This window comes from Xiphophorus couchianus, chromosome 1 (assembly GCF_001444195.1).
Source record: "Xiphophorus couchianus chromosome 1, X_couchianus-1.0, whole genome shotgun sequence".
Taxonomy (NCBI): Eukaryota; Metazoa; Chordata; class Actinopteri; order Cyprinodontiformes; family Poeciliidae; genus Xiphophorus; species Xiphophorus couchianus.
Window position 1 is genome coordinate 22,868 of NC_040228.1, and position 23,460 is coordinate 46,327.

Consider the following 23,460-nt stretch of genomic DNA (forward strand, 5'->3'; position numbering starts at 1 on the left):
GCTTATGAAGTTTGTCTAAAGTTTTCCCTCCAAAATGTGTTTGTTGGGCCACAGGACTGTGAGTGTGATTGTGTGTACCATACACGGTGGTTGAGTGTGTCCCACACTGTCTTGTAGAAGCTGCCTAACTGAGCTGCTGGAATAAACCAATGCAGATCCTGATTCCTGTGTGATTCTTTTCACAACTGTTACACTGTGACGGAGGGATGGAAGGACAACGTTTTCTGAACAGTTCTAAATGGGGAATCTAGATTTTTTGCCTCATTGGCAGCACATCGATGCCTTCCACAGGTGTTTGTGTAATTTTGTGAAATTAATTTATTGTTTATTTTTTGTATGGTGGATTTCTTGATCAGGGACCTGAGTCCAAATTTTGTACCATGAGCTAGCAAGGTGTGTAAAAAAAAATCCTTGAATCCTTTCACTCTCAACCCCTGTTCCTGTGAAAAGAACATATGTCAGGTCTAAATACCTATTAAACAAACACAGGAAAGACAAGAGAGTTAGATTCTTTGTTTCTCGCGAGGAGAGCAGACAGAGATGTGCTTTCAGTTACAAATCTCCAACCTGCTCTGAAACACATCTGTCTGTTCCTCTCTTTTATTGCTCTTAGGAACCCTCTCACACTGAGCACTACAACTCTATGGGGTGGGGTCAAAGCATTTTAGTTGCAGTGCTAAAAGACAATCACTAAACTAAACACATGTTATCTACAATCTAAATCCTTCTTGCTCCAGGCACGGCATCGAATAGGACACGTTGTATAGCTTCAAAGCAACGGCTTTGTAGCACAGAGCAGAGTTTATTGCAGGACTGTAAAACTCTGCTGGGAGCAACTAACACCTCTGTCTTGTAGGAAGTCCTGCAGGGCAACAGCTGCTGAGAGTAGCTGTCACCCCTATTTCCCAGGGAAGTCTCAGGAAGAAATCAAAGTTATTTAAACACACAGAAACATTATCTAAATGTAACTACAAGGCTACATGATACAACAAATATTTGATAATTACTAATAATAAAATTTACCCAACATTTCCCTCCTGTTTAACATATATTTGTTGCACTGCTCATATCCCACCAAAAACAGTCACTTCAAATGATTTTCAGCTGGGAGATCATGTTTTGGAAAGCAAACATGTTTACACTCAGGGGTCACACCCAGTCCAAAAGCCAGGATCTGGATACCTGTCAGAAGAATCCTCATCAGAGTATTCTTTGTCAACATTAGGTTTTTTCTCTAATAAAGGATACATCTGTGCCATCACCTATCATTAGTTGTTAAAACAGACATTGCATCATCGACAGGAGTTTCATTAGCATCATAAACATAAGCAAAACATTCTCTAGTGTCATCGTCATCATCAGTGTCAGTATAATCAAACAATGGCTTAACTTAAAGAAAGTAAATTTGCTTTGTCATTTTCCATCAAGCGAATTACTTTAATCCTTTTTATCAAAAAAGCAGACCTTGAATGAGACCACATCCGCAGGGCACCAGGAAAACAGCTGCAAAACTGTAATGACAAAACAGAGATCAGATTCTCCAAAGGCATCAATTCATTTGTGTAGTTATCACAAATATCTTCAATTCACTGTGTCCGAGTGAATTCTCCAACGCTCGTGGCTCTGTGGCTGCTATCGTCAAAACAAGTGTGCAACTGCTTCTCCAAGCAGTGGCACTCTGCCTCAGAGACAACAGCTTGTGTTGCAGAGTTCAGAGTCAGGCTTGGAGCTCAGAACTCCAAGCCAGTCTGTATGCAGTTAGCCATGAGCAACTCATCACGTGAAGTCTTATCTCCTACTTTGTCCAGTTCTGCTCATTAAATGGTGGATGTGATCTATTCAATCTATGCTTCAATTATATATATATATATATATATCACAACTCCAACTGATGGAAAATACCAAAACCCTGTAATCACCTGCTTCAAAAGACATGTTTCCAAATTAATGTTTTGCCAAAATGTAAAACATATGCAGATCTTCCTCTTAAACCAATCTTGTAAAATAGAACTAAACAAACAAAACAAAACAATAAACAAAAGCTTAAAATTTGCTGCAGTTGTACAGTTTACATTTATCATCAAAACAATGAATATCAATGTGAATTAGAGAGTCCAGTTTAAATTACTTTTATAGTACAAACTGGATCTTACTGGTTATTTGTCTAAAACATTCAACATGCTTTCCTTAAACAAAATTCAAAAGAGTTAAACCCGGAGAAATTATAATGTCAACTTAACAAATCTAGACATTTTCAAAATATACCAATTTTACCTAGGTCTTTTACTTGTCGTTGAATTTAAAATTTTATTCAAAATCGTTTTAAATGGATGTAAATCAAAACAAAAATCAAGTTTAGAAAAATCATTATAATCCCACCTGAGTACTTTTACTGATTAGTGATAACTTTAATCAATAACAGATTCTTCAAAACATTTCTTAAAACATTCTTGCTCCATTAAATTAATGCTCTGAAAATGGCTAACACAATAATATTTTTAATTTCTATAATTGTTTTCCCAAGTTAATTTACCAAAATATGCTTCATTAATCGCTATAAATTTGTTATCTATCGTTTCAAAATACTTTAGCCCATTGTCAGAACATCTTTCAATGGAGAACGGCTCAAATCCATTCAAAAGAAACATATTTCACCAGACCATATCTTTCCTTTCACTTTTTATGTGTAACACAGATCAAACATGTTCTTCAAATAAAAAAATTTTATTTAAGTAATATAAAAGATATACCTATAACATATTCTCCCCCCTTATGATGCATTACCTGCTAATGCATCACAATTTCTACTACTTTAAATAACGATGTTGATGAAACAGGTTTATGATGTTCCCTGAGAAATTCTACCAAAGTCAATGCTGCCTTTTTCCCAAAAGGTAAACTTTTCAAAACAAACAAAACAATTTATTTTTAGCATGCTTTAAATCTTCAAGATTACTATTTTCCCAAAACACTTCATGTTACAGTTTTAAAGCTCCTTATCTCATTTTACTCTTATGATTGTCAGATAATTCATTTTACAAACTCCTCAAAAATTTTCACTAGTGTTTGACAAAGCGTGTTTACCAATTAAGACTCTGTGAAGGTTTTGCATTAACCAGCCAGAGAGACGTTGAAGAAAATTCAAAATATAGTCTACAAAGAAAATCCAAAAATGATAAATTGGGCCCAAACTGAAATCAACATAACAAAGTACAATTCAGTTGGTAACAGAACAAACTCAAGCACAAACTGACCTAACAAACAAGACATGAGGGGAACTTAAATAGTGGCTGATCAGACCATTAACACACACTAGCGGTAATTAAACACACAAAAACCTAACAAATACTGGTCAGAATATTACTAAATCTACAAATGAAAGAAATTAAACTAAAAACCAAATTTCCCCCTCCCCTGGTGAACGGGTCCAGAGGAAACTGGTAACTCAAAAGAAAGAAATGAATTCGTTATATTTAACAAAATATAAAGAACGGACACTTAAAGTTAACTAAATGAGTGCACAACAAATAGCCAACCAAAGAGTCAGACCAACGAAAACAAATTCAAAAATAAAAATCTAAACTACTCACTACTCAATATATAAAGTAATATTAAAGGAAAACAGTAAATCATTACCAAGAGTATCTGTGTGTGACAGTCAGGACAGCTGTCACAGACTCAGTGTTTGGATGCAAAAAACTTACATTTAACATTTTCCACATTATTCCTTGCTCACTATGTATTTGCATGCTTAAACTATCTACACTAATCTGAGCAACCTCTATTGTCAGATCACAAAACAAACCCTTAAGCCTACCATAAACCCCTCCCTCACTTCTCAGAGGGACTGACTTTATGGCAGGAAAGAGAATTAATAAGGATTTTAGGAGGAACTCTTAATTCTTCTACTGCTTTATTAGGCTTTGGCACTCGAATCATCAGATATGTTTTAGTTTCTTCTAATTTTAAAATTTGAACTTAAAAACCTTTTTGGGGTACCTTTTGTCATTCCTCTACTAAAATTGTAACTTATAGTCTGAAGTTTTGTCAAAAGGTACTTTTAGATGATGGGAGAGAAAGTGATTTACATCACACCTTCCCGTTCTGTCTTGCTGAGTTACTACAAGTGGGGGTTACTTCGCACTTAAAAAATAGTGGTTTGCAAAGAGGCTTCACATGTTAATCAGTTGAATCTAGTGGGGTGGCAGTTACAGCCCAACTCTGTGGCCCTCCTACGGAGTTGCTGCAAGGGGGGGGGGGGGGGGCTGCAAGTCCCCTGATCTACATTATTCTCCACAAAAGTTCCACCAGATCCTCTTTCATTAACCCATATGTTATTTCTAACTTAATATTATCCTTCAACAACAAATTTGTACAGTGTAGCAAACTTTTTCTATATTCAATCAATTTCTAGTCAACAAGTGAGTTACTTCTATTTTATTTTGTCTTAATCATCCATAATTCCTGTAGATTTAATAATATTTTATCTATCCTAAAGTTTTGGTCAGTTTAAAAAGACTGATTGTGAAACTATCTGGAATCAGTTGCATACTGCAGTTTGTTGTTATCTGAGCAATGCCTCTTACAGTTAGAGCCTGTTTCTCTAAAGATTTTTTTTGTTTTGTCTGTATCCTCTACCCATTTTAAAAGTCCCATTGTAGCTAATTGTATTTTATTCTATCAACATTTTTATCTACTATTTTAGTGCATAATTCTATACACAGTTTTTATTTTATTTATTTCTCTACCTAATCAGTCATGTATTTAGCTATTTATTTATTCACTTTATTTCCTTATTTCATTTGCAGCCCTCTCTTCTTTCTGTAGGCACTTTTGAAATGAAATGACCTTTTGTAATGCATTAAAAGTTCTTAAAAAAGAAATAAATCCATAAATAGAGTAATGTTAATGTATCTGTCCTACCATCCCCCCGTTGAGACATGCGAAAATGCCATGGCTCAATATTGCAGCCCACTTATACAAGGTGTTTTTTTTTTTTTATTATTTAAACAGAGATACATGCGGGGAGGTCCACGTTCTGTCCAAAAATTTTAAATCATCAGGAAGAGCGACAGCTGCAACGGCTGTGTGTTTTGTATCTGTATACAGATAGGTCACTGCGATTTCAGCTGGAGTGACCTTGTTGAGCCTGTCTTCATAATTCTTATCAGGCCCAGCCGCATTTTTGAACAAAAGAATTATGTGTAAGTTGTCTGGAAGCATTTGATCCTGGGGGGGGGGGCAGAGATGGCTTTACTTCCCTCAGTCAGGAGTGCCTGAGTAAAGTTATGTGGGGGTCTGTCGGGCACATCTAATGTATAACAATAGTGTGGAGTTCCATTTCCTTTAACAACAAAGAAATCTCCCTTTTTTATTTCTGACTGCCTTTTAACCGCTATGTGCCCATCAGTGGTTGAAATCAAAGCTAATCCTAGCTACATAAGGCCATCTCTGCATGAAAAGTGTTATTTCCGGTCTTACACTGTCCATAGATAATAAATCCTGTAGATTTAATTGGACCTCTTCACTCTCTAAACTTTCTTGATATAATATTTGCTCCTCATCTTGGAAAAAAGCTCCTGAAACCTTTTTCTTTTCTTTTGAGACCTTTTCTATGTGTATAGCGTGGTTAATGTATTCATCTAAAATCCCAGTTCTCAATCCTATGTAATGTTTAGCTACCCATGCTCTAATCACATCTTTAGACCCTGCGTGTAATGCATTCTTTAGCTGCTGTTTATATGGACCATTTTCATCATCATTTTCCACCAACCCACTGTGTGTTCTAAATACTATTGTCATTCTCAGGCTGTATTCGTCTAACGATTCTTCCTCCTTCTGTTTGACTCTGCTTATCTCAGTGTAGTTTGCTCTACGTTGATATCTTTGAACTGTCCTTGCTGCTAAAGCATTAACTCTGTTTGTTAATTCATTACTATTGTGTGCAAGAACTCGAGGAGGGTTCCCTGCTAATAATGGGGTCCAGTCTCCTCGAACATGATGCCAGTCACTGCCTAGAGCAGTCATCCAGGCTTGTTGAACCTCATTTCCGTTTAAATGATAAGATTCACGTATGTTATTCATTTCTTCAACAAAGCGGTTCACATCCTCTTTAAGAGGTGCGATCCCTCCTAGCGCCTTTTTTATATCCTCCAGGGTCCACGTTCTATATACCAGAATCGTGGGCGCTGCTCCATCTTCCCCTGCATTAGGATGTGCTATTTGTATCATAAGATAAAGATCAGTCGTGTGTGGCTGACTATTTGGCTCTTCTAAAGGGCAACATGGGGGAGGGAGAAAAAGCCCAGTGGGAGCTGTAGCTCCCTGCACCAAAGTTTCTCCCCAGTTCTTAGACCACTTAAAGTTAGCTTTTTTGTGATCTAGTGATAGGCCCCTCACTACCTTTCTCCTCATAGTGTGGGGGTGAGGGCAAGTCGGGGTATAGTTTTGCATTTTGTACTATTTGTTTCTCCCCTTCTGTTTTGTTATGTTGGTATTTGGTAACTTCAGCTACTTCCCCTCCCCCTCCTGCTGCTCGACTGCCTGCCTTCTCACACTACTGAAACTTGTCTCATCATCCTCCCTTCTATAAAACATCAAATTCTTTGATTTCTTTGTTTTTTTGTTTTTTTTTGTTATCCTGCAGTACTGTTACTTTTTGTGAGTTTAGATGGCCGTCAAAGGTATAGTTTGTTATCCATTTGCCTAAATGTTTTATTTGATGCGGATCCAGATTTTCAACGTATTTCCAGTCATTTGTTTTTAAACTGTCTGTTGGCTTATTCTTGCTTATACTTTTCCCCATTTTTTTTTTTTTATTTATTTTTTTAATAAAATTTGGCCCAGTTTTTTTTCGACTCCTAGGGAAACCTATAAACTGGAGATCTTTTCAGTAGGCCAGCAATTAAAAACACCTGTAGTGGTAACCCCCGCTTCAACTCTTTCGAGTGGGGGGTTCTTACCTCTGCATCCAAGACAGGTTTGCTGGTTACAACCCTACTCTTTTATATGAGATAAAACACCAAGTGGTATTTATCTCCAATCACACTCACACGGAATTTAAACGCCTGCCTCGTCGGACTCCGCCATCCGTTCCAATTACAATTTTAGTGCTTGCCTGAATCTTATTATGTTTATTTTTATCTTCCAATTTATTAAATTTTACTGCAGGTTTATACTAGGCTCCGTGCGCCTTTTTTTCCACAAAATTTTTGCGCAAGGACTTCGGACGTCCTTCACGGATTTTGTGTCCTATTTTTACCTGTTAGAGTCTAGAATTTACAGGGTTTTCTTATTCGCGCAATGACCCTCAGTCATTCGCCACACTTTTAAACAAGAATCCACTCACCCTCTGTCTGCCCCTCAGAGCCGTCAACCGTCAGATCCCAGCAGGCAGGCCGAGCGCCAGCCCTTGAACAGGATCTGATAAGCTTCCACTAGGAAACTTGCCGTGCGCACGGTCTTTACTGGGGTCCACCATGCCCGCTGGAATCCTTCCGGTATATTGGCATCCGGCTGCGAAGGACCAAATAATGTCAGGTCTAAATACCTATTAAACAAACACAGGAAAGACAAGAGAGTTAGATTCTTTGTTTCTCGCGAGGAGAGCAGACAGAGATGTGCTTTCAGTTACAAATCTCCAACCTGCTCTGAAACACATCTGTCTGTTCCTCTCTTTTATTGCTCTTAGGAACCCTCTCACACTGAGCACTACAACTCTATGGGGTGGGGTCAAAGCATTTTAGTTGCAGTGCTAAAAGACAATCACTAAACTAAACACATGTTATCTACAATCTAAATCCTTCTTGCTCCAGGCACGGCGTCGAATAGGACACGTTGTATAGCTTCAAAGCAACGGCTTTGTAGCACAGAGCAGAGTTTATTGCAGGACTGTAAAACTCTGCTGGGAGCAACTAACACCTCTGTCTTGTAGGAAGTCCTGCAGGGCAACAGCTGCTGAGAGTAGCTGTCACCTCTATTTCCCAGGGAAGTCTCAGGAAGAAATCAAAGTTATTTAAACACACAGAAACATTATCTAAATGTAACTACAAGGCTACATGATACAACAAATATTTGATAATTACTAATAATACAATTTACCCAACAACATATTATTCCATTTTTAAAATAAACTTAAACTTTAAATCAGTCAGAAGAAAATGACTGTTTAGAACCATTGATTAATGACCACCAGTAGTGTGTGGGTTAGATAAAACATACCACCTGCCTTCAATTCATCAGGAATTACGATCATTCTGCGGGGCGTGCTGTGGTGGCGCAGCGGGTTAGCATGCCCCACGTTTGGAGGCCTTAGACCCGTGGACGTCGCGGGTTCGACTCCCGGTCCCGACAACCTCTGCTACATGTCCTCCTTCAAAAAAATGGCGCCGGCTCAGCTGGCTGCCTGCAGACAGGCATGTGTCGTGTGCTGTAACTGCGAAATAATTTCCCTGCTGGGATGAATAAAGTAAAAATTATTCTATCCATCCATCCTCTTCTGCTTATCCAGGGTCGGGTTGCGGGGGTAGCAGCTTCAGAAGGGAGGCCCAGACTTCCCTCTCCCCGGCCACTTCTTCCAGCTCTTCCGGGGGAATCTTGAGGCATTCCCAGGCCAGCCGAGAGACATAGTCCCTCCAGCGTGTCCTGGGTCTTCCCCGGGGCCTCCTCCCGGTGGGACGTGCCCGGAACACCTCACCAGGGAGGCGTTTAGGAGGCATCCTGACCAGATGCCCGAGCCACCTCAACTGGCTCCTCTCGATGTGAAGGAGCAGCGGCTCTACTCTGAGTCCCTCCTGGATGACTGAGCTTCTCACCCTATCTCTAAGGGAGAGCCCAGCCACCTACGGAGAAAACCCATTTCAGCCGCTTGTATCCGCGATTGTATCCTGCGTTCTTTCGGTCATGACCCAAAGCTCATGACCATAGATGAGGGTCGGAACGTAGATCGACCGGTAAATCGAGAGCTTTGCTTTTTGGCTCAGCTCTCTCTTCACCACGACGGACCGGTACAGCGCCCGCTTGACGGCAGACACTGCGCCAATCCGCCTGTCGACCTCCCGCTCCATTCTTCCCCCACTCGTGAACAAGATCCCGAGATACTTGAACTCCTCCACTTGGGGCAGGACACACCCCCTGACCCAGAGAAGGCACTCTACCCTTTTCTTTTCCTGCTCAAGACCATGGCCTCGGATTTGGAGGCACTGATCCTCATCCCGGCCGCTTCACACTTGGCTGCGAACCGCTCCAGCGAGAGCTGCAGATCACGACCCGATGAAGCCAAAAGGACCACATCGTCTGCAAAAAGCAGAGATGAGATCCTAAGGCCACCAAATCGGATCCCCTCAACACCTTGGCTGCGCCTAGAAATTCTGTCCATGAAAGTGATGAACAGAATCGGTGACAAAGGGCAGCCCTGGTGGAGTCCAACTCTCACCGGAAATGAGCCCGACTTACTGCCGGCAGTGCGGACCAGACTCTGACACCGGTCATACAGGGACCTGACAGCCCGTATCAAAGGGCCCGGTACCCTATACTCCCGGAGAACCCTCCACAGGGCTCCCCGAGGGACACGGTCGAACGCCTTCTCCAAGTCCACAAAACACATGTAGACTGGTTGGGCGAACTCCCATGCACCCTCCAGGACCCTGCCGAGGGTGTAGAGCTGGTCCAGTGTTCCACGACCAGGACGAAAACCACACTGCTCTTCCTGAATCCGAGGTTCGACTATCCGACGGACCCTCCTCTCCAGGACCCCTGAATAGACCTTGCCAGGGAGGCTTAAGAGTGTGACCCCTCTATAATTGTAGCACACCCTCCGGCCCCCCTTTTTGAACAGGGGGACCACCACCCCAGTCTGCCAATCCAGGGGAACTGCCCCCGATGTCCATGCGATATTGCAGAGTCGCGTCAGCCAACACAACCCTACAACATCCAGAGCCTTAAGGAACTCTGGGCGGATCTCATCCACCCCCGGAGCCTTGCCACCGAGGAGCTTTTTAACCACCTCGGCGACCTCGTCCCCAGAGATTGGAGAGCCCAACCCAGAGTCCCCAGGCTCAGCTTCCCACCAGGCATGTTGGTGGGATTGAGGAGGTCTTCGAAGTACTCTGCCCACCGGCCCACAACGTTCCGAGTAGAGGTCAGCAGCACACCATCCCCACTATAAACAGTGTTGGTGTTGCACTGCTTCCCCCCTCTGAGACGCCGGATGGTGGACCAGAATCGCCTTGATGTCGTACGGAAGTCTTTCTCCATGGCCTCTCCAAACTCCTCCCACGCCCGAGTTTTTGCCTCAGCAACCACCCGAGCCGCATGCCGCTTCGCCCGCCGGTACCCATCAGCTGCTTCTGGAGTCCCACAGGCCAAAAAGGCCTGATAGGACTCCTTCTTCAGCCTGACGGCATCCCTCACCGAAGGTGTCCACCAACGGTTTCGGGGGTTGCCGCCGCGACAGGCACCGGCAACCTTGCGGCCACAGCTCCGATTGGCCGCCTCGATAATGGAGGCACAGAACATGGTCCACTCAGACTCCATGTCCCCCACCTCCCCCGGGACGTGTTCGAAGCTTTGCCAGAGATGGGAGTTAAAGCTCCGTCTCACAGGGGATTCTGCCAGACTTTCCCAGCAGACCCTCACAACTCGTTTGGGCCTGCCAGGTCTGACCGGCTTCCTCCCCCACCACCGGAGCCAACTCACCACCAGGTAGTGGTCAGTGGACAGCTCCGCACCTCTCTTCACCCGAGTGTCCAAGACATACGGCTGCAGATCCGATGAAACGATGACAAAGTCGATCATCGAACTGCGGCCTAGGGTGTCCTGGTGCCAAGTGCACATGTGGACACCCTTATGCTTGAACATGGTGTTTGTTATGGACAATCCATGACAAGCACAGAAGTCCAACAACAGGACACCGCTCGAGTTCAGATCGGGCTGGCCGTTCCTCCCAACCACGCCCCTCCAGGTCTCACTGTCATTGCCCACGTGAGCGTTGAAGTCGCCCAGCAGAACAAGGGAGTCCCCAGGAGCAGCACTCTCCAGTACCCCCTCTAAGGACTCCAAAAAGGGTGGGTAATCTGAACTGTCGTTCGGCCCGTAAGCACAAACGACAGTCAGGACCCGTCCCCCCACCCGTAGGCGGAGGGAGGCTACCTTCTCGTTCACCGGGGTAAATCCCAACGTACAGGTGCCGAGATGGGGAGCAACAAGTATGCCCACTCCTGCACGACGCCTCTCACCTTGGGCAACTCCAGAGTGGAAGTATGTCCAGCCCCTCTCAAGGAGACTGGTTCCAGAACTAGAGCCATGCGTCGAGGTGAGACCGACTATTTCTAGCCGGAACCTCTCGACCTCACACACTAGCTCCGGCTCCTTCCCCACCAGAGAGGTGACATTCCATGTCCCAAGAGCCAGCTTCTGCAACCGAGGATCGGATCGCCAGGGTCCCCTTCCTTGGCCGCCACCCATCACACAACGCACCCGACCCCTTTGGCCCCTCCCACGGGTGGTGGGCCCATGGGAGTGGGGACCCATGTTTCCTCTTCGGGCTGAGCCCGGCCGGGCCCCATGGGTAAAAGCCCGGCCACCAGGTGCTCGCCATCCTCCAAGCCTGGCTCCAGAGTGGGGCCCCGGTGACCCGCGTCCGGGCGAGGGAACACCAAGTCCAAGATTTTCATTCATCATTGGGGTAAAAATTATTATTATTATTAAAACCTAGGAGGATTTTGCAGGTGATTATGGCACTGTTTACTTATGTTACCCATCTGCTACTGAAAACAAATTCCTTCAAACAAATGAAAAGCAACATCTGCAGGTCTTGCAAAGACATTTCAATTCTCTCTTTTCGTCCTCATGGACCTTACCAGAGGAGCCGCTTTTTATTGGTTGATGCCCATTCTACGTGGTCTCACAAACACACACTTCCCGTTAGCTAAGTACAGCATAATGGCAGAACTGATACAACTTCTACACCTTGAAGCCTGTCTGCTACACAGTCTTACGTTAGCTAAACAGATCAATATGCAATGTGTACTGTATCTGACATATACTAAAGATTTTATTTTAGCAGAAAAGGCTTTGGACTAAACTGTTACTGGTGTTAGCCACTCTAGCACCAAGTACAGCTAGTCAATCAACCATCGCTGTGTTCAGGGAAGCGCTGATTAATAATCGAGAAATAAATATCAAGCCTGGAAACTTGATATCGTAAGGGACTGAATGTTATGTTTTTAACGTAATCTTTGCTCGTCTTGCGGGGCGCAGGCGGTTGCCACGGTAACAGGTGTGCTTAAACTACAAAGAGAGAGAGTAAAAAGGTAGGAGTGGTTTTGAGTTGATCACCTGTTCGGGTTATTTTACCTTTGTTTACCTTTGCTGTGGCGCATTACAGCCGCTGTAGTTTCTAAACGTTGGACTAATTACCTCGTTCGTTTGTGAGTTTACATCATTCACAACAAGCATCAAATAGAACAAATATATTTCATACACAACAAATGGCTTCTACCGCGGTAATTATGTGAAATTAAATTAATTATATCCCAATTTCAGAAGATTTGCCTTTACCTTTACAGAGCTCTTTGGTTCCTCCTATCAGTCTGTAGCTTCTCATATTGAGGTCATCAAACCAAATTTCAGATCTACCATAACTGACTGACACCTGCTGGCCTCAGGTTTGCAACCAGCTTGTGACTGAGAAACCAGTAACCCAGGGGTGTCCAAATTTTTTGCAAAGAGGGCCAAGATTTGATAAAGTCAAGATGTCCGGGGGCCAATAGTTTGTTCGGATATTTTTTAACTACAAAAGTGTCATGCAAATACACACTGTTATAAAACAATTTTCATTGTTGTTCATTGTTCATTTTATCTTGTAACCAGGTTGCTATGTATTGCAAATTTTTGCTCAGGTCCCTCTTGAAAATGAGATCTAGATCTCAACGGGATTTACCTGATTAAATAAAGGAATATATTGTCACAATTATCTTTATTTTTCAAATGACAAAAAAACCAAATATAAGCCACTCAGGCAGATGAGAACAACTCTAAAAACACAAATTTTGCTTTTCTTTAATATCTGGAGAGTCAGATAACATTGAACAAACTGTATGAAATACCTTAAATTTACATGAGTTTAAAAATATCTTTGCCTCAAGAACATTTTAAACAGCAGTTATAAGTAATGCAAAGTTGTCTGTTATTATTAAATCTTAAAACAAGTGAATTTTGCTCTTATCATTTACAATATCTTTCAGAAAGTAATAGTTTGTATCACATCTACAGGTTCATAACCAAATCTTACTCAAGAGTTTAATAAAAATAAGTGCCATAAATCCAAGTGCATAAATGTTCTTTTGGCTTTTCACTGCTGATAGTGACAGACGTTACCGTTCAAAACACTCAGTTTTATGTCCTCAACTCTCAGTGCCACACTGTTACGTGCCAGGCAAACATTCGCAAATTCTTGCTTCTTCTCAGGGCAAGTGTTCTCCACCATTTTCAAAACACAGTTTTGATAAATGTATCTTCAGTAAAAGGTTTGCCATGTTTAGCTATTAACATTAACATCGTAGCTTGCTTTGGTGGTATTTTCTTTTGACTCACAGGCCCGCGTGAAGAATCGCTGTTGTGATGCCAGTGCAGCTTGGAGCTGCTTCAGTTTTTCAGCACAGTCACTCCCTGTTAGCTTGTTGTATGTGTTAGCATGTTTAGTCTGGTAGTGTCTCTTTACGTCAAAATCCTTAAACAAGGCAACCGTCTCATTACAAATTAGACAAGCACAATTTCCTTGATTTTCAGAAAAGAAGTATTGTAATTCCCATCTCTCTTGAAAGCGGCGGCCCTCACTGTCAACTTTCCTTGTTTTCTTTGCAGTGGCCATGGCAGAAATGAGTGGAGAGAGATTCGCTGCACGGAGGCAGAGACTGATAGTATTAAAGTGGTGCTGCCACCATTTGGTGAAAGGAGGAATTACAGTTTCAAGTTTTATGATTTATTTATTCTGTTTCACAGTGCAGGCGGGCCATAAATAATACAGTATAAGACCGAAGCTGCGGGCGGTATGAAATCTGACCGCGGGCCGTGATTGGCCCCCGGGCCGGACTTTGGACATGCCTGCAGTAACCTCCTCCCAGATGATGACATGAACTTGTTAGTTCCTCTGTCCATTGTAGTAGCTGATATATTATGAAAATCCGGTAGAAATGATGCACTAATCGAGTCATGTTTACATAGAAACAACACGCTACTAGGCTTTGATTGTGAGACTTGCGGTCACGTGGGTCGGTTGTGGGCGGAGCTTGGTAAGGTCCATTAGCAGCTAATCTGAGCTGACCTGATGTTGAGTCAGACGGAAGAAGGGCCAGGTGGCTGCCTGAATGAAATGGACACGTTCGGGACTGTTTCCTTTGTCTGATGCGAGTCCTGATTGTCATGGGTGATGTGACCCAAATTTCTGTTCACCCAAACAGAGCAAAAACCTTCACAGTTTATCAACTTTAAGTAATAAATCCTAAATCATCAACTGTATTCTTGCATTTTATTCTTAGTTAAAATTGAATCAACAATAAAGGAATATCCGCAAATAATCAGATACCTGAAATTGTACTTTTTCTGTATTTTGAAAAAGGAAACTTTTTTTTTTTCTCATTTTCTACAACTCAGTAACAAAGCTTTTTCAATAAGAGAAAATTATACTAAAGATTATATTTGCAACAAGCTGCAGGAAATCCAGCACTGTCAAAATGCTAACCAGAAATGTTTTTTTTGTTTGTTTTTTTTCTGAACTCGACACCTGAAATAAAACTCATTAACTAAAAATGTGCTACATAGCCTGAAATGTAGCTCCATCTGGAGCCTGCTCATTGTTGCTGCTCATTGTTTTTTGGAGACAATTGCTGGCGAACACATTGGTTACAGATACAGAATAGTGTATAATCACTAAACCATTCTGCAGGAATGGAGTTAAAAAATTATTTGCTGTTTTGCACTGCATGTGCAGCTCAACACCAGTTTGTTTCTGGTTTTTTGCTTTTGCTTGGACTTAAATCCTTCAGAAAGATGCTTTAAGATTAGATGCTTTAGATGCTTTAACTATGCATCCAGTTTCGAAATGACTCAATTTTTTAAATAAGAGAACTAGATAGCAGTTTTTCTTTTTAGTATATTAAGGCTTGATCTTAGATTCCTTAAAGAAGGAAAGGTCTTGCAGCAAGAAAAATATACTCGTATATCTGTTGGATTTCCTTGCATTCATTTGAGCACAATTTATTCTGATTTGTGACGTCTTGTCTGGCCCTCTGTTCTTGCTTCTGCAAACACACAATCAAAAACCTGTCTTTAAATTGATGTATTCCAGATTTAGAGCTCATTTCTCAAACTTTATCACTATCAAGTGTATGAACACCTAAAAGGGAATTTTCCCTTTTTTTCTTTCTTTTTTAACTGTTGGTCTTGTATTTAGAAAACTATATTTAAAGGAAATAAAGATTTTTTTTCCATGGTAATGGACATTTCTGATTAAATCAAGACACAGACAATGATTCAGGCGTTTCCTCCACACTTGCTTATTTATTTATTTTAACTCGTTTATTAATTGTTGAGATTTCACCAAAGACTCTTGCACCTATAATTAGTGCAGAAACTGAGGGGACAGCCTGTGTGTTACAGAGCATATGTCACAGTGTGTTAGTCTCCAACCTAAAACGTGTTACTCACGGTTGTCATAGCCGTACTGGCTGACTGACAGACCAGTCATGTGGTGACAGTGATGTGTCTTGTCTGTCCAGTTCAGTAAAGGAGACCTATAAACTGACAATACATACACACACACACCTACACACACACACACACACGCACGCAAACACACACCACCTTGTGGCTCACTGATGAACATAGCAGAACATGCAACTGCAACAGTTGCAATGTGCTTGTGTTACCCTGCAACCTTTAATGGTTGAGAGTAATGTAGAGAATGATCTTCCCTCAAAGTGTGATGCTGTGGTATGAGAAAGACGAGACAAACACATTGAGCTTCCTTCACATTCAACCAGAAGATTTATTCTTCTTCTGTGTTATAAACACACTTCATATACAACATAGTTCAGGTATCGCATACTTCAGGTATCACATACTTCAGTAGAGAACCATTAGCTTCATTACATAAGAAATGGCTGTAATATACCTCTAAACCAAACAATCATTCTTCTAACATGCTCCATTTAGCATTATGAATTCCATCAACTGACAAAATTAATTCACAAATAGTTTTTACTTCTCTCAACCATATTAACTTTGTAGTTAGTGCTGTAAATCCTATACCTTGTCCCCTTTTCTGACCTTTTGTATTTAACTATCAAAGTAGAAATATATAAAATGGCTTTTAACCATTTTAATATCTTTCACCATTTTTAATCAGCATAAATAAAATATATTTGAACATTTAAGCATCTTAGCTTTTAACAATGTTTCTTTGTTTCAATAGAACAATAATATTTTACATCTCTTAAACTCTACTTTTAATATAAAACTGAAAAAGGCACAATACTCCTTTAATGTTGTGCTTCGGTACTCAGCTTCACATATGTCCTAAATATATGGTTTATCTGGTTCTTGCAACAAACCCATAAAGAAGCATCAAATAAAATAAAATAAAGAAAAATTTTTTCCTTTGAGTCAGAACTCTTTCAAAAAGTGCAAAACACAAGTTCAAATGAACTCTGCAGTCCTTCAGCTATCTCTGCCAGCTCACACGCATGTTTAGAAGTCCGCTAGCATTAGCTCCAATTAGCCTTCAGAATAAGTCCCGGTTTTGTACACAGTAACAATCACAAAACGAACTTATTAGTTGAGATTCGATTTAAGAACCTTTTCGACTCTTCAAGAGTACTAATATATTTACCGTATTTTCCGCACTATAAGGCGCACCTAAAAACCTTGGGGCGTGCTGTGGTGGCGCAGGGGGTTAGCATGCCCCACATTTGGAGGCCTTAGACCCGCGGACGTTGCGGGTTCGACTCCCGGTCCCGACGACCTTTGCCGCATGTCCTCCTTCAAAAATGGCGCCGGCTCAACTGGCTGCCTGCAGACGCAGCTCCCGTCTTGTGTGTGTTAATCTGTGTATAAATATTTCTTGCTGTAACTGCGAAATAATTTCCCTGCTGGGATGAATAAAGTAATTCTTCTTCTTCTTCAATTTTCTCAAAAGCCGACAGTGCGCCATATAATCCGGTGTGCCTTATATATGGACCAATATTGAGCCACAACAGGTCTCGCAACTACGGTAAGCAGCCGCCGACTTCATTTTCCCCCATACAAGAAAAAACGGGGAAAGCAGCCGCCGACTTCATTTTCCCCCGTAGAAGAAGAAACGGGGGAAAGCAGCCACCGACTTCATTTTCCCCCATAGAGGAAGAAACGGGGAAAGCAGCCGCCGACTTAATTTTCCCCCATAGAAGAAGAAGCGCGTGGTGCACGCTGGGTTTTGTGTAAAGACCCCAAAATGGCTCCTATTAAGAGACACGCTTATGACGCAAAGTTTAAACTCAAGGCAATCAGTCACGCAGTAGAACACGGGAATAGAGCAGCAGCAAGAGAATTTAACATGAACCAATCAATGGTGTGGAAGTGGAGGAAGCTGTTCATTTTGGGAGTGAATGGAGTTTTCAGAACGCTGGCTTGTAATCTATTAATAACGTTTGACTGACCTATCTGACTATTTTGTTGACATTCCCTTTAGCGCAGTTCCATGTAATGGATGCATAACGTAACCCCAGCCTCTACTGTAGCGTCTATTCGGTGCGCCTTATATATGACAAAAGTTTTAAAACAGGCCATTCATTGAAGGTGCGCCTTATAATGTGGTGTGCCTTATAGTGCGGAAAATACGGTACATAAAACCATATTTCTACTGACCTGTGGTATGAGAAAGACGAGACAGACACCTTGAGCTTCCTTCACATTCATCAGGAAGTTTTATTCTTCTTGTGTGCTCAATCTTCTGTATGCCACCAACGCGTCAATGCCCCCCTAGTGGTTGTGTGTGGAATTGCACGGACTAACTGAAATAACACTAAAAAACCTATTACAACGAGAAATTAAAGATACAAAATGAACAATTTTGTTGGGATGCCTATTTTCTTACTTATTGTTTTTATTTACTAATAACTTGTTTTTCACCTCTCTACATTTGCATAGAGCCAGCTCCCAGTCACTCAACAGGATATTTGTTGCAGTGTTATATACATATACAGTCGGGACGATCTCCTGACGATCGGTGCCCGCTACGAACTAGATGTTACAGCTGATACAGGGGGACATAGCGAGGAGCCCCGGGGCGCTGTGGATTACAATTGCAGCAGGGAGGAAGCGACGGCGGCTTAGAGAGAGAAGGCAGAATCGGGGCTGCAGGGCCGGCGTGCTAGCTAGGCTACGGAGGCAACCACACGAACCACCGCTCCCCAGCCTGTTTCTCTCGAACGCCAGATCCCTTGCAAACAAGATGGATGAACTGAGACTACAGGCTGCATCTCACAGCGCAGTGAAGGACAGCTGTATTCTTCTGATCACGGAGACCTGGCTGCATCCAGACGTAGCAGAATCTGCCATCGAGCTAGCAGGCTACACAGTACAGCGCCACGACAGAACGAAGGACTCCGGTAAGAGCAGAGGAGGAGGGCTCTGTGTGTATGTGAACAACACCTGGTGTACTAACACAGCGACTGTCATCAGCCATTGCTCCCCAGACCTCGAGTATGTGACTGTTAGATGCAGACCAATATACCTCCCCAGAGAGTTCACCGTAGTCATGGTAACCGCTGTTTACATACCACCGGATGCTAATGCTAAAACAGCTATTGGACTTTTGCATGGCAGCATTAGCCATCTGCAGAGCATCTATCCAGATACTGTGCACATCATAGCTGGGGACTTCAGCCATGCAGACAGCGCTCCCCAAATTCCACCAGCATGTAAAGTGTGCTACAAGAGAGGCTAACACTCTGGACAAAGTCTACTCCAACATCAAGCTAGGCTACAGGGCTAGACCACTTCCTCACCTGGGTCAGTCGGATCACATTGCATTTAATTCCTGCTTATGCCCCCCTCAGGAAAACTGCTCCAACCATCACCAAAACCATCAAATCCTGGCCCCAGGATGCGACACAGCAGCTGCAGGACTGTTTCGACAGGACAAACTGGGGTGTTTTTGAACATCAGGATCTGGAGGTTTTTACGGACAGTGTACTGTGCTATATCAAGAACTGTATTGACACTGTAGCTGTGGATAAACGCATCCGGGTCTTCCCAAACCAGAAGCCCTGGAAGACTCAGGAGGTCCAGCGACTGCTAAAACCAGGAATACCGCCTTCAGGTCTGGGGACAGGACCGTCTACAGTACAGCCTGAGCTAACTTGAAGAGCGGCATCAGAATGGCTAAGTCTGACTACCCCTTACAAAAAAATCCCATGAAAATCACATGTGATCACATAGTCCACAAAAAAATCACATGTGATCACATGTGATTTTCATGTGATCACATAATCCACAAAAAAAATCACATGTGATTCCCATTTCCCACATGTGGGTCATATTTTCCACATGTGGTCAAGTATTTTGTTCATGTGTTCAATGTTCCTTGCATCTTGTGATCACATAATTTTTTTCACATGTCAATATGATTAAATTGCCTGTCATACCCACATTTCTCAATATTTTTAAGTACTTGAATGTATTATAGTTATACATTTAAGATATATTTAATGAATGTACAACATATATATTCACATTTTATATTTTTGAAATGTTATATGTCAACAATGGAATAAATCTGATAAGTAAACACTCACACCCATCTGTAATGTAATTCAATTTTTATTTTTTTAACATTGAAATAATTTTTTTTTTGTTTATAAAAAATTGAACAATGCATATTAAACATGTCAGAAAGAAAAATCAATGTAAATATGACAGAGTTGGCACAAAAGATAATGTGTTTCTTGTGAGTTTTGCTGTTAACCAATGTAATATGGTCAGTACCGCTTCCAATGGTATTTAGCTTATACTTATCTGCATACAGTTAATCTGTGATTGGATGAGCTGAAATGCCCATCCAATCATGTTTCATTTTACTGACGTCTCGAATTACTTATTGTAAATCGCGAGATTTACGTACAAAACAAATCGTACACGAGGCTGCAGCGTTTTCGTGGTAGCAGAACTAAAAAGAAAATATGTATGTTTTAATTAGGTGGGTTAAAGAAAACAAGGTCAGTGTGGGCAGTGACACATTTGTGAAAAACAAAAAAATGCTTTTTGACCCGAAGAGGATCGGCTGGGTGGATCATGGGGTCATTGGGAAGAAACCACCGAAGGGTGGTTGGAAAGCCTTTCCGGCTCAGATTCTCAAAGTAAATGGTAAGAACATATTTTTAGTAATGTGTCCTTTTTCTCACTAAACACAAATGAATGAAATATATCACGTTTCTTGATTCTTATTCAATACTTGTACTGTTCTTTTGCTTTTATGTATACATATAACAGAAAGTCTCCAGGTCATTCGGGACGCTGAGAAACGCTGGATAGAAAACAAAAAAATCTGTCCACAAAATTCAAAGGTATATATATATATATATATATATATATATATACGTGTGTGTGTGTGAGTTTTATGTTGGAAGATCATTGTTAACAGACTGACTGGTCAGTTCCCTCAGCTCTTAGTAGAGACGACTTAACGCTCGCTAAGCTAGCGTTAAGTCGTGTGCTTGTGTGTTTGCGTGTGTGTCAACGGTTCACTTGTGGGATTGGTTCACTCAGTTCACTAAGAAAATCATTTTGGTTCTGTGGAAATTATTATTAATATTTTTTAATTACTTTTAAAGGTAAACCTTACGTTTTTTCTGTTTTCTAATCAGGCTAATCAGCCTCAGGCCTCCAATAATTCAGAAGACGACGACGCAGAGACAACCTGTGATCCTTCGGATCATGTAAGATGCAGGCAACACACATACATACTTTTTTGTATATGCCATATATATTATACATAGTGCACGCATACACATATACAAATAAGGAGCTTTATATATATACATTTTTCCCCTTGTTTGATGGTTGAGTCATACTAATAGTTTTTGTTCACAACATCAGACAGACGACAAATCTCAGATTAAAGAGTTGGAGGATCACATCAAAAAGTTAGAGGAAATAATTGGAAAGAAGGATAAGGAAATAAAGAGACTTCGAAGGGCAAATTTACTACTACAAGACGGTAAGTTCACAAATCTCTTACAAAATGGTTGCCAAATAACTTATTATGTCTGATGTCTTATATTGTGATTCAGGACTGTCAGACACAATATATAAAAGTGTCAAGGAAGCAGTCAAGGCTGTAGCAGTCATCCAGTTCTTCCAACCAATTACAGTCTAAAGAAGAAGAAGTATGTCTATGAGCTGGTGTTAGAAGTCATGTGAATAGTTTCAGATAAAAGACATGATATATTTTGGAGTTTATATAAAATTATTTTTTTATGTTTGCAGAGTGTGTCTTTGAGAAATCATACAGCAAACTCTGTGGGACTTGACTACACTCAGCGGTACAGTGGTTTCAAAAAAATGACTAGAAACGTGATGGACTCCCTCTTCACTCTTGAAGAAATGTCAACATGTTCAGTGACTGGAAAGAAAGGAATTCTTGGAAATAGAAAGAGAAGCTTTGACCAGGATAAAGTAAACCTTGTCATTGGTGAGTATACCTAAAAAGTAACTTAATTACTAACCACCACAACCCTCCATCCCTCATTCTAGAAAGCCTCACACAAGCATTTGAGTTATGTCTTCAGCCAAAAAGTTACGACTGCATTTTTAAATTATGTAGTTTTCCTGGGGTGTGAAACACAATAAATTTCACCATTATGTGAATCTCATGTAAATTACATGATAAAAGCACATGTATGTGGGTGATTTTGTGGTTACAGATGTGAATCACACATGTAGAAAATATGTGAATTACTAGTGATGAAGATGTAATACACATGTCATCACAAGGGAATCACATAGGATTTCAACACACAACATTCTCAAATCACGCATATTTTGTATGTGCTTTTTTAAAAATCCTTCATATGTGAAAATTTGTGTGAACCACATGTGCATTTTTCCGTTAGCATTAAATTCATGTGAAATCCACAAATACGTATTGATCAACTGATAAATACTTTTTTGCATTTATTTATACAGACCAAATCAAGAAAGTGTTCAAGGATGTTGATGTCTCTGACATCAAAGTTTGCATGGCACAAAAATTGAAGGACACCAGGAGACGCGCTGAGAGGTGACATTACATTAAGTTAAATGTAATGTAATTAGATTATTTGATACCTTCTGCTCAAGTAATCTTTGAATTTGTCTTTATACAGGCAGCCAGGGCAAAACGATGTACTGTAAACCAATAGTCAAGTCATCCTGTGGCTGGCTGATCACGGTGCTGCAATTTGTGTGTTGAAATTGTTTGCTTTTCTTTATTCTTTGATCTTCCACAGAATGTTGCTCATTTAGATAAGCAACATTCTGATTGTGAATAGCTTTAAAGAGGAATAAATAAATTTCTAATTTTTTTTTTTTGGTCAAATATATTTGTCTCACATGTCTTTATTCATAGCAAGTTTTTTGTAACCGTTTTGTAAACAAAATGAAATAAGACTTCATGTGAAAGATGCATCGAAATAATGAGAATCACATGTATAAACATTTGTGATTTTTTTTTAAATCACATGTGCTCACATGTGAATCACATGTGGAAATGTGTGAATCACGTGATTTTACCACGAAACGTTCCAAAATCACACGTATACATGTGCTTTCACATGTGATTCACATCATTCACATGTAAAAATTTGTATGAACCACGTGTGGTTTTCATGTGATCACATGTGATTTTCATGGGATTTTTTTGTAAGGGACAGGAGGAGGATAGAGGGCTACCTTGACAGCAACAACAGCAGGCAGGTGTGGCAGGGAATCCAGCATCTCACCAACTACAGGACCAACCTCGCAGCTGCGGATGGTGACGCCACGCTGGCAGAGGAGCTGAACCTCTTCTTTGCCCACTTTGAGGTGAAGCCAACAGAGGCAGCCACACTACACCAAGCAACCCACAACACCACACCCCTCGTTGTAGAGGAGCACGAGGTGAGGTGCACACTGCGGGCTGTCAACCCAAGGAAGGCTGCTGGACCTGATGGCGTCCCTGGACGTGTCCTGAAAGACTGTGCCGATCAGCTGTCTTCACCAGGATCTTCAACCAGTCCCTAGCCCTGTCTACAGTCCCATCCTGCCTGAAATCTTCCACCATAGTCCCCATACCCAAGAAACCTCACATCTCTTGCCTCAACGATTACCGGCCAGTGGCACTAACCCCTGTGGTGACGAAGTGTTTTGAAAAACTGGTCCGGGGTCACATCACAGCACTTCTCCCTC

At 41.5% G+C, this 23,460-nt stretch overlaps 3 long non-coding RNA genes across 3 annotated transcripts; 2 read left to right on the forward strand and 1 right to left on the reverse strand.

The window, feature by feature from the left end:
- Positions 1-4,320: 4,320 nt before the first annotated feature.
- On the reverse strand, positions 4,321-4,914 carry LOC114148114 (uncharacterized). The gene is made up of 2 exons (XR_003596215.1): positions 4,785-4,914; positions 4,321-4,677 (listed from the first exon to the last, which is right to left on the reverse strand). It is a non-coding gene; the product is annotated as an uncharacterized LOC114148114 (long non-coding RNA).
- A 15,560-nt stretch (positions 4,915-20,474) lies between these two features.
- On the forward strand, positions 20,475-21,407 carry LOC114148120 (uncharacterized). Its single transcript, XR_003596217.1, has 3 exons — positions 20,475-20,600; positions 20,901-21,253; positions 21,327-21,407. It is a non-coding gene; the product is annotated as an uncharacterized LOC114148120 (long non-coding RNA).
- A 139-nt stretch (positions 21,408-21,546) lies between these two features.
- LOC114148118 (uncharacterized) lies at positions 21,547-22,739 on the forward strand. The gene is made up of 3 exons (XR_003596216.1): positions 21,547-21,727; positions 22,222-22,315; positions 22,401-22,739. It is a non-coding gene; the product is annotated as an uncharacterized LOC114148118 (long non-coding RNA).
- The last annotated feature ends 721 nt before the right edge of the window (positions 22,740-23,460 follow it).